Raw genomic sequence first — 9,536 nt, 5'->3', positions numbered from 1 at the left:
CCAAAGTCTCAAACCAGCACATCTCCCAGACATGGTAAGCTCATGCTGGTCTCAAGGCTTGTGCTATTCCCTCCTGACTGACTTTTCTTCCTTTTTCCTCATCATTCAAGATTCAACTCAGGAGTGCCTTCCTCAGAGAGTTCTTCTTCAACTACCGTGATACTACACTACATTATTATTTTCTTGCCTTTGGAGCATTTGTCAATCCCTGATATTATTCCATTATTCATATTTTTTATCTCCTACACATTGGAAACCCCATGAGGTCAGAGAGATTGTTATTCATGGCTGCCCAGAGCAATGCCTGGCACAGAGTAGGTGCTAACACCCTCCCAGACCAACCAACAGGAAGTGTTCCTTCAGCAAATGGGTCAATGTCAGGGCTCCAGTAGAGGGCGCTGTAGCACAGGAGAATGTGAGGAGGAGGAGCCCTGCAATATAGGAATGTTCTCCCTCAGACAACAGAGGATGTCATGGAAGAACATTCACCCTTTTGCTGCAGAGATAGTCCCCTACTCCAAGAAGACAGACCTGGCTCTTTATCAGACAAAGCCCTTATCTGGCTCATTGGGAGGCCCTGCCCACCCCCATCCTCGTACATCTCAGAACAAAAGAAAAGGTGAACAAATAAGATGGATATTTGAAGGCATGAGGGCTTAAAGCAAGCATGTCAAACTCAAAGGCTAACATGGGCCAAAAAAAAAACAAGGTTTAAGTTTATGTGGGCCAAACAAAACAAAAGCTTCAATTTTCTTTCTTTTCTTCTTCTTTTTTTTTTTTTAATATATCTTTATTGATTTCAGAAAGTAAAGGAGAGGAAAAGAGAGATAGAAACATCAATGATGCGAGAGAATCATTGATTGGCTGCCTGCTGCATGTCCCCTACTGGCACATGCCCTAACAGGGAATCGAACCGTGACCTCCTGGTTCATAGGTCGATGCTCAACCATTGAGCCACGCCACATCAGGCCTCACTGTTATTTTTAACAAATTTTAGGGAATAGACCATATGTTGGAAAAACTAGTAATTTCGCCAACATAAATATTACCTATCTACAACTGTAGTCTACATATTTTTTTAAAATATATTTTTTCTTGATTTTTTACAGAGAGGAAGGGAGAAGGATAGAGAGTCAGAAATATTGATGAGAGAGAAACATCAATCAGCTGCTTCCTGTACACCCCTTACTGGGGATGTGCCTGCCCATGGTACATGCCCTTGACTGGAATTGAACCTGGGATCCTTCATTCTGCAGGCCCACGCTCTATCCACTGAGCCAAACAAGTCAGGGCATGTAGTCTACATATTTAAATCCAAGAGTCACCGCTCATAAACAATGTTTGGTGAATGACTAGCACGTGATCACAGGGCATCGTGCTCAGTAATTGGTTCTGTTGTCGATGCAGCAGTTGTAATGTGTGCCAGCCGTTGCTCCCACGTGTGCTAAGCCATGCCCCAGCCTGTGCATTTGTTTACTCTCAGTGACTGGTGAATACTCGCATTTACTAGACCTATTCAGTATAAATTTAAAATTACAGTAATACATATAGAAAACTTTTCTGTGAAATTAAATTTTCATACATACTTAATTTTGATTACACAAACATATCTACATAAGTAAACAGGTAGACTAATTTGTAATTTTTTTTAACATACACAGTCAGAAAACCTACTTAATTATATAACAGATTCTCAGCTTTAACAGACACCCCCCCTTGCCCAAATTAGTCCATTATATCGAGGTTTTACTGTATCAAGTACTGTTCATCTCAAGCAGAGACAACTCATATCTGAAAAGCACATGTGCATAGGAGGGCAGTATATTTTACTCTCCTGTGCTTCCACATTCCTAGGAATTCTGTCCCAAATCATGGGAGCTTGTGCTGCAGGGCTCTGTGTTGCATGCAGTTGAGCTGGCTGCAGCTTCTGGCAACTCCCTGGATGAGTGATGTCCACAGTGTCCTGGCCTCACAGCCCTGCTCAGCTCCTGGAGACTCAGGACTATGGCGTCCTTTATGGAATCAATCCATCTCATATTTGGTCTTCCTCTTTCCCTGCTGCCTTCCATTTTCCCAGCATTATTGTCTTTCCCAAAGAGCCCTGCCTTATGATGTGCCTGGAGCAAGACAGCTTTAGTTTGGTCTTTTTTTACTTTTTAATTCATCTTTATTATTGAAAGTATTGCAGATGTCCCGTCCCCCCCCCCCCCCCCCCCGCCCCATGACCCTGTGATCCTACTCTCACTCTCTCCCCAGGCTTTCACCGCATTATTGTCTGTCCATGGACTATGTATACTAAGTGGCTGTCAAAAAAAAAAAAAGGATCTCTTACCCTTCGAGACAGCATGGAGGCACCTGGAGAGTATTGTACTAATGAAATAAGCCCGTCAGAGAAAGACAAGTATCACATGATCTCACTCATGTGGAATCTAATGAACAAAATAAATGGATGAACAAAATACATCCAGAGAAATTGAAGTGTGCAACAGACTGACATATTTCAGAGGGAAGGGGGGCGGCGTGGGAAGAGATTAACCAAAGAACTTATATGCATACATACATAGTCCATGGACAGACAATAGTGCGATGAATAGTACTTGGTACAGTAAAACCTCTATTCTACTTTATCTCTCTATGAATTTGAATTCTGGAAGAAGTTAATGTCATTTCTGGTAGAGAAAGTTGCTCATGTTAGATTAGCTATAGGAGTGGATATGTTTCCCGTTTCTACATATGACACTTTTGTTCAAAAAACAGCCTATCCTATATAACAAAAGCCTAATATGCAAATTGTTTGATCGGGAGTTTGGCCGCTCACTATGACATACGCTGACCACCAGGGGGTGGTGCGGAACATGGCGGGCGTCGACGATGCAGTGCTGGCAGCGGGCGGTGGTGGAGGCACTGCTGGCCCTGATGGGCCCTGACGAGAGCAGGACATCGGTGGAATGGTGGAGCAGGTGAGTGGGTGCCGCCAGGCCAGGCGGGTGTGAGAGGGGCCCAATCGCCCTGCTAATTGCTCTGCAGATGGCCACCAGCATTGGTGGCAGGGGCAGGGCCACCACCTGCTCCCAGGCTCTGAGAAAGCTGGCTGGCCCCAATTTATCGCCCCACAGGCGGGATGGTGGAGCAGGCGAGGTGGTGGCACCAGGCCACGGTGGGGTGCCAGGTAGGGCTGCAGGGCTGCAGGGCTGCAGGGTTGCGAGGCTGGGGGTGTGAGCTGGGGCCCTGATCCCCGCAGGCCACCCCAAGGGACCCCACCCGTGCATGGATTTGTGCATCGGGCCTCTAGTATTAACTAGAAGTTATGATTTAGCAAGTCTTATCAAAACCTACACAAACCCACAGATGCTAAATAACCAGAGATGATAAAAATACTTTCCCGTTAAGTGTCTAAAAAAACATTAAGATTCCATGATAAGTCTTTGAGTTAGTTCTGTTTCTATGGTTATGTTTTCCTTTTCATTTCTAAGGTATAAATGTATATTCTGTTGTCTCCCTTTTTATTTTTCTTCATCAAGCTTGGCAGGTGTTAAGCTTATTGACACTGAGTCAGGAGTAAAAAAAAGATAAAAACATACACATATCCTGGCAAAATTCCTGAGCTCATGGGTAAAGGGAGAAGCTTATTTTCACACTAATGGGCGAGGACAGATCGGGAGGCAATCGATCTATGTTTCACTCTCACATCAATGTTCCTCTTTCTCCCTATCTCTCTAAAACCGATAGAAGCATGTCCTCAGGTGAGGGTTAAAAAAAAAAAATTAGAGAAAGACAACTATAGACACTCCAATCTTATATATAGGGTGTCCCCCAAAAATGTATACACACTTTGAATAATTATAAAGCAGTTTATTAAAACACAATTCATTTTTTTAAAATTCAAAATGTATTTATTTAGTATATTCATCACAGGGGCTCAACCAGAGACTTAATTTAAAAACGAGACACAAAACAAGTATGACACCACAGCTGAAGATACAGAGTCCTGTACAGAAATCAAGGCAAGGACAGACCATCTAAGGAAAAAGGAAAAAGTCAGCACAGGAGAGAGGCTGGAAGCCCAGGTCAGGGCTCTTGGCTGGGGCCCTGCTTTGCTAGTTTTCCTGTCGGTACTTCTTGAAGGCTGTGGGGTTTCCCCAGAGCTCTGCACGTGTGTTCACCGGGCTACGGACGCTGGGCTCTCCTAGCAGGCTCTGGACCGAGAGCAGGATGGTCCTGACGTCATACAGGGCAGACCACTTGTCCTTTAGGATGTCCGACAGATGTTACCCTGGTGTCCACGCTGGGGGCGGGGTGGGGGGGGGCGGGTTGCAGGGCGCGAGGACTTTGACTGTGGGGAGAGGGAGAGCGTATGCTTCCAGTCTTCCTATACTGTGCCAGCTGCTTCATGGATGGCCCCCACCCTTTGAAAAGGTTGTCTGATTCAGCGAAGGCGGAAATTCCTCTGTTGCCTGACGTCATGAGGTCATCAGCTCCCGCTGGAACCTCTTGCCCACCCCCCTCCCCCGGGCTGGGCTGGGCTGCGCCCGCATTGGTTCGTCTCCTTTGGCGACACTGGCGGCGGCTGGATCTCGGTTCTGGGAGGCCATGGGGGCAGCGCTGGCAGAGACGCGAACTCGGAGAACATGACTGTAATTCCAAACACATTTCATTTTTTAAAAATGCAATAGAATCTACAGACATTGTGTGTGTACATTTTGTGTGTGTGTGGGGGGGGGGGGGGGGGAACACCTGTATTGTCCCTGATTCCTAGCTGAGGGAAATACTCAAAGTTCTTTAATCGATTGATAATTATATTAGAAAAAATATCTCAATATTGGGTAGAGAAGAGTATAGTGCTTGTTGTGAACAATTTACCTTATCATATAGTTGTCTTAATTGATCATTTATTCATTCAACAAACATTTTGAGTGCCAGGCTCGGCAGCACCTCTTGGAGCTGAGTATCATGGTTATAATGCTAATGCGATAAATACATGCCGCAAATGTTCAGGAAGGAGTTTTCATATAGAAGACATACTTGAGAGGAATTGGGCATCGGGGTCAATGGGAAAGTCCAGAAGTAAAACAGCGATTTCTAAAATTCTCATCTAGATGAAGGGGTCGAGATTTAGCAGGCGAAATGTTTTGGAAAACATGTTTATTGATTAATTTTGAAATATTACTAGACGAATACAGGTTTCATCAGAACTACTAGGTATGGGAAGAGAAATACCCACATTATGGAGACAGATTAGAACTTCCAAATTAACAGGAGAGCAAGCACGGAATGAAGAGAAACTTTCCCAAGCCAGTACATGGATGTTTATGCATTAAACGTGGCCGAATACATAATATTCATTTCAGAATTTAACTAAGTAGGCAAAAACAAAGCAAATCATAGAGGAATTTAATAGTGCAGCTTATAAGCTCGACTTAACAGAAAGAGAACTTTCTAATATACAGAGAACATATACCTTTTATGCCCATTGAGATCATTTATATTCCTGGCCATGAAGAAAACGATAATAAATTCCAAAAAAAGAGAGATTTTATAATTCAGAAACTTTAAATTAGAAATCTAATTTAAATTAGAAATCAACCACCAAAAGATTTTATTTTAAATTTTCACCACCAAAAGATTTTTTACAAATTTGCTTGGGAGTTAAAAAAATAGCCTAATATGCAGATCTAAGAGGAAATAGAAATTATTAGGAAAAAAAAAAGTGAATTTAGGAAGGTATAAGTTCAATATACAAATAACCAACGGTTTTCTGTGTATTAGCAACAAACAATTAAAAAAATAAAAACTTGCCTGAGCCAGTTTGGCTCAGTGGATAGAGTGTCAGCTCACATTTGAAAGGTCCTGGGTTTGATTCTGGTCAAAGGCAGGTACCTTGGTTGCAGGCTTGATCCCTGGCCTTGGTTGGGGCGCGTGCGAGAGGAAATCAATGTCTCTCATGAATGTTTTTGTCTCTCTCCATTCCACTCTCTCTAAAATAATAATAAAAATAAAGTTTTAAAAAACTTAAAATACTATTTGTAATAGCAGCAAAATATCAAATATTTAGTAATAAATGTAACAAATTTATTACAAAATATTGCTGAGAAAAATTAAATAAGATTTCATAAATGGAGAAATATATATTTATATATTGGAAGGCAATACTGTTAAGTCAGTTCTCTATTGATCTACAGATTCAATGCAACTCCAAACCCAAATCCCATAAAGCTTATTATTATTATTGCTAGAGGCTCGGTGCACGATATTCATGCACTCAGGGGGGAGTCCCTCAGCCCAGCCTTCACATTCTCGCAGTCCAGGAGCCCTCAAAGGATGTCCACCTGATGGCTTAGGTTGGCTCCTGGCTTAGGCTCATCCTTAGCACTGCTGTGGAGGTGGGAGAGACTCCTGCCACCACCGCTGCACTCGCCAGCTGTGAGCCCAGCTTCTGGCTGAGCAGCGCTCCCCCTGTGGAAGTGTACTGACCACCAGGGGGCAGCTCCTGCATTAAGCATCATATCAACCAGTCATGCTGTATTTGGTCGATTTGCATATTAGCCTTTTATTAGATAGGATTATTATTACTATTATTTTGGTAAGAACAACAACAACACACCGCATTGCTAAAATTTGTACCTTGTATAGGAGGTCTCTCACTCTGGGAGCTCTGAGCTGCCAGTTATTTTAAAAATCTGAATTCTCGAGAACCAAGATGGCGGCATAGGTTAACGCCGGAGTTTGCTGCTTTGAACAACTACTTCAAAAGTGAAACCAAAAAACGGAAGGGACATCACCCAGAACCACAGGAACGCTGGCTGAGTGGAAGTCCTACAACTAGGAGGAAAGAGAAACGCATACGGACACTCAGAGGAGGCGCGGTGCTGAAGTCAAATTCTGAGGTGCGGAGTGCGCGGAGCGGGCTGGCGGCGGAGGGCGCGGTTGGCGTTTTCAATCAGGAGGGAGTCGCAGACTCTGAGCTCCAGATACAGGCGAGTCTTTAGGGATCCAGACTCAAACGGGAGAAGCGGGACTGTCTGGCTTCGGTCAGAGCGAGTGCAGCTTTCTCTCCGAGGATTGCAGCCATTGCTGGGACTCAGAGAGGCAGAGCCCCTGGGGACAGGACTGAGAGCCGCCATAACTGCTCTCTCCGGCCCACCCTATTGATCCTGTGTGACCCGCCCCGCCCAAGCCCTGCAAAGAGGCATTTGCCGGATAGCCTCAGGCAAAGGCTAGATTAGCACCTCCCTAAAGGACAGAAGTTCTCTCACTGCAGAAACAGCTGATTCTCATAGCCACTTGGCCTGGAGGTCAAACCCTCCCTGGTATTAGCTACAAGACTGCACACAAAGACCACTAGGGGGTGCACCAAGGAAGCATAACAAAATGCGGAGACAAAGAAACAGGACAAAATTGTCAATGGAGGATATAGAGTTCAGAACCACACTTTTAAGGTCTCTCAAGAACTGTTTAGAAGCCGCCGATAAACTTAATGAGATCTACAAGAAAACTAATGAGACCCTCGATGTTATATTGGGGAACCAACTAGAAATTAAGCATACACGGACTGAAATAACGAATATTATACAGACTCCCGACAGCAGACCAGAGGAGCGCAAGAATCAAGTCAATGATTTGAAATGCGAGGAAGCAAAAAACACCCAACCGGAAAAGCAAAATGAAAAAAGAATCCAAAAATGCGAGGATAGTGTAAGGAGCCTCTGGGACAGCCTCAAGCGTACCAACATCAGAATTATAGGGGTGCCAGAAGATGAGAGAGAGCAAGATATTGAAAACCTATTTAAAGAAATAATGACAGAAAACTTCCCCCACCTGGTGAAAGAAATGGACTTACAGGTCCAAGAAGCGCGGAGAACCCCAAACAAAAGGAATCCAAAGAGGACCACACCAAGACACATCATAATTAAAATGCCAAGAGCAAAAGATAAAGAGAGAATCTTAAAAACAGCAAGAGAAAGAAACTCAGTTACCTACAAGGGAATACCCATACGACTGTCAGCTGATTTCTCAACAGAAACTTTGCAGGCCAGAAGGGAGTGGCAAGAAATATTCAAAGTGATGAATAACAAGAACCTACAACCAAGATTACTTTATCCAGCAAAGCTATCATTCAGAATTGAAGGTCAGATAAAGAGCTTCACAGATAAGGAAAAGCTAAAGGAGTTCATCACCACCAAACCAGGATTATATGAAATGCTGAAAGGTATCCTTTAAGAAGAGGAAGAGGAAGAAAAAGGTAAAGATACAAATTATGAACAACAAATATGCATCTATCAACAAGTGAATCTAAGAATCAAGTGAATAAATAATCTGATGAACAGAATGAACTGGTGATTATAATAGAATCAGGGACATAGAAAGGGAATGGACTGACTATTCTTGGGGGGGAAAGGGGTGTGGGAGATGCGGGAAGAGACTGGACAAAAATCGTGCACCTATGGATGAGGACAGTGGGTGGGGAGTGAGGGCGGAGGGTGGGGCGGGAACTGGGAGGAGGGGAGTTATGGGGGGGAAAAAAAGAGGAACAAATGTAATAATCTGAACAATAAAGATTTAATTAAAAAAGAGAAAAAAAAAAAAATCTGAATTCTCTGAGGCCACCCAAGGCAGTTCAAGCCATATGGAGAGGCTCCAGGTAAGTACTCCAGGTGACAGGCCAGTGGGTCTTCCAGCTGTCAGGCATGTGAATAAGCCATCTCAGACATCCAGCCTGGTCAAACCTTCATATGACTATGGTCTCAGGGACCTCTCAGTGATATTTCATGAGACACCCCAAGCAAGAACTGTCCAGCCAAGTCCTTTCTTATTTCCTGTCACACAAGATCTTAAGTAAAATAAAATAGTTGCTTAAAAAAAAGTCATAGCAGCCCAAAACTGGAAACACTTTAAATATCCTTCAACAATAAAAAGAATAAATAAAATGTAGTCTATTCCAATATTGAAATACTACTACACAGCAATGACAATAAATGAACCATAGCTACATGAACTCATGGATGAAACTGACAGATCTAACATTGAGTGAAAGGACTCATACACAAGAGTACATATTGTATAAATGCATTTATATAAAGTTCAAAATCACGGTGATGAAGAGTGGTTATCCATGGAGAGGATTGACTAGAAGTGTGACAAAGGACCCTTATACGATGCTAGAATGTTCTCTATTTTGATCTGGATAGTGGTTGTGAAATTGTACATATATGTAAAACACTGCAGTGTGTGTAAAGTTTAGCTCAATTTAAAAATGAAAAACATGAATTAGGATTTTATTTTAAAGATATTATGCCATTAAATTGTTTTGAGGTGAAGAAAACAGTGGAGACATCAAAATTACAACTAAACCATAGAACCACCATCTTTCAGAACTGCCTGAAATCTGGCTGAACAGAAGTCCTATAACTAGAGAATTAAAGAAGAAGCCACACTGAGACTGGTATGAGGGGTGGAGGTGCAGAGCGGTCTGGTCCAATACCCATCTGCGGTGTTATTTCATTGGGAGGGATATCTTGGCTACAGAGGTCCCCGTGAGG

At 43.1% G+C, this 9,536-nt stretch overlaps 1 pseudogene across 1 annotated transcript; it reads right to left on the bottom strand.

Annotated features, from left to right (window-relative positions):
* Positions 1-4,068: 4,068 nt before the first annotated feature.
* On the bottom strand, positions 4,069-4,607 carry LOC308532531 (ubiquitin-conjugating enzyme E2 C-like; annotated as a pseudogene). The gene has a single exon. The product of its transcript is annotated as a ubiquitin-conjugating enzyme E2 C-like (transcript).
* Between the last annotated feature and the right edge of the window lie 4,929 nt (positions 4,608-9,536).

The sequence above is a fragment of the Myotis nattereri genome (genome assembly GCF_964212035.1).
Source record: "Myotis nattereri genome assembly, chromosome: 16".
Classification (NCBI taxonomy): domain Eukaryota; kingdom Metazoa; phylum Chordata; class Mammalia; order Chiroptera; family Vespertilionidae; genus Myotis; species Myotis nattereri.
This window is presented reverse-complemented; position numbering and strand designations above follow the sequence as displayed.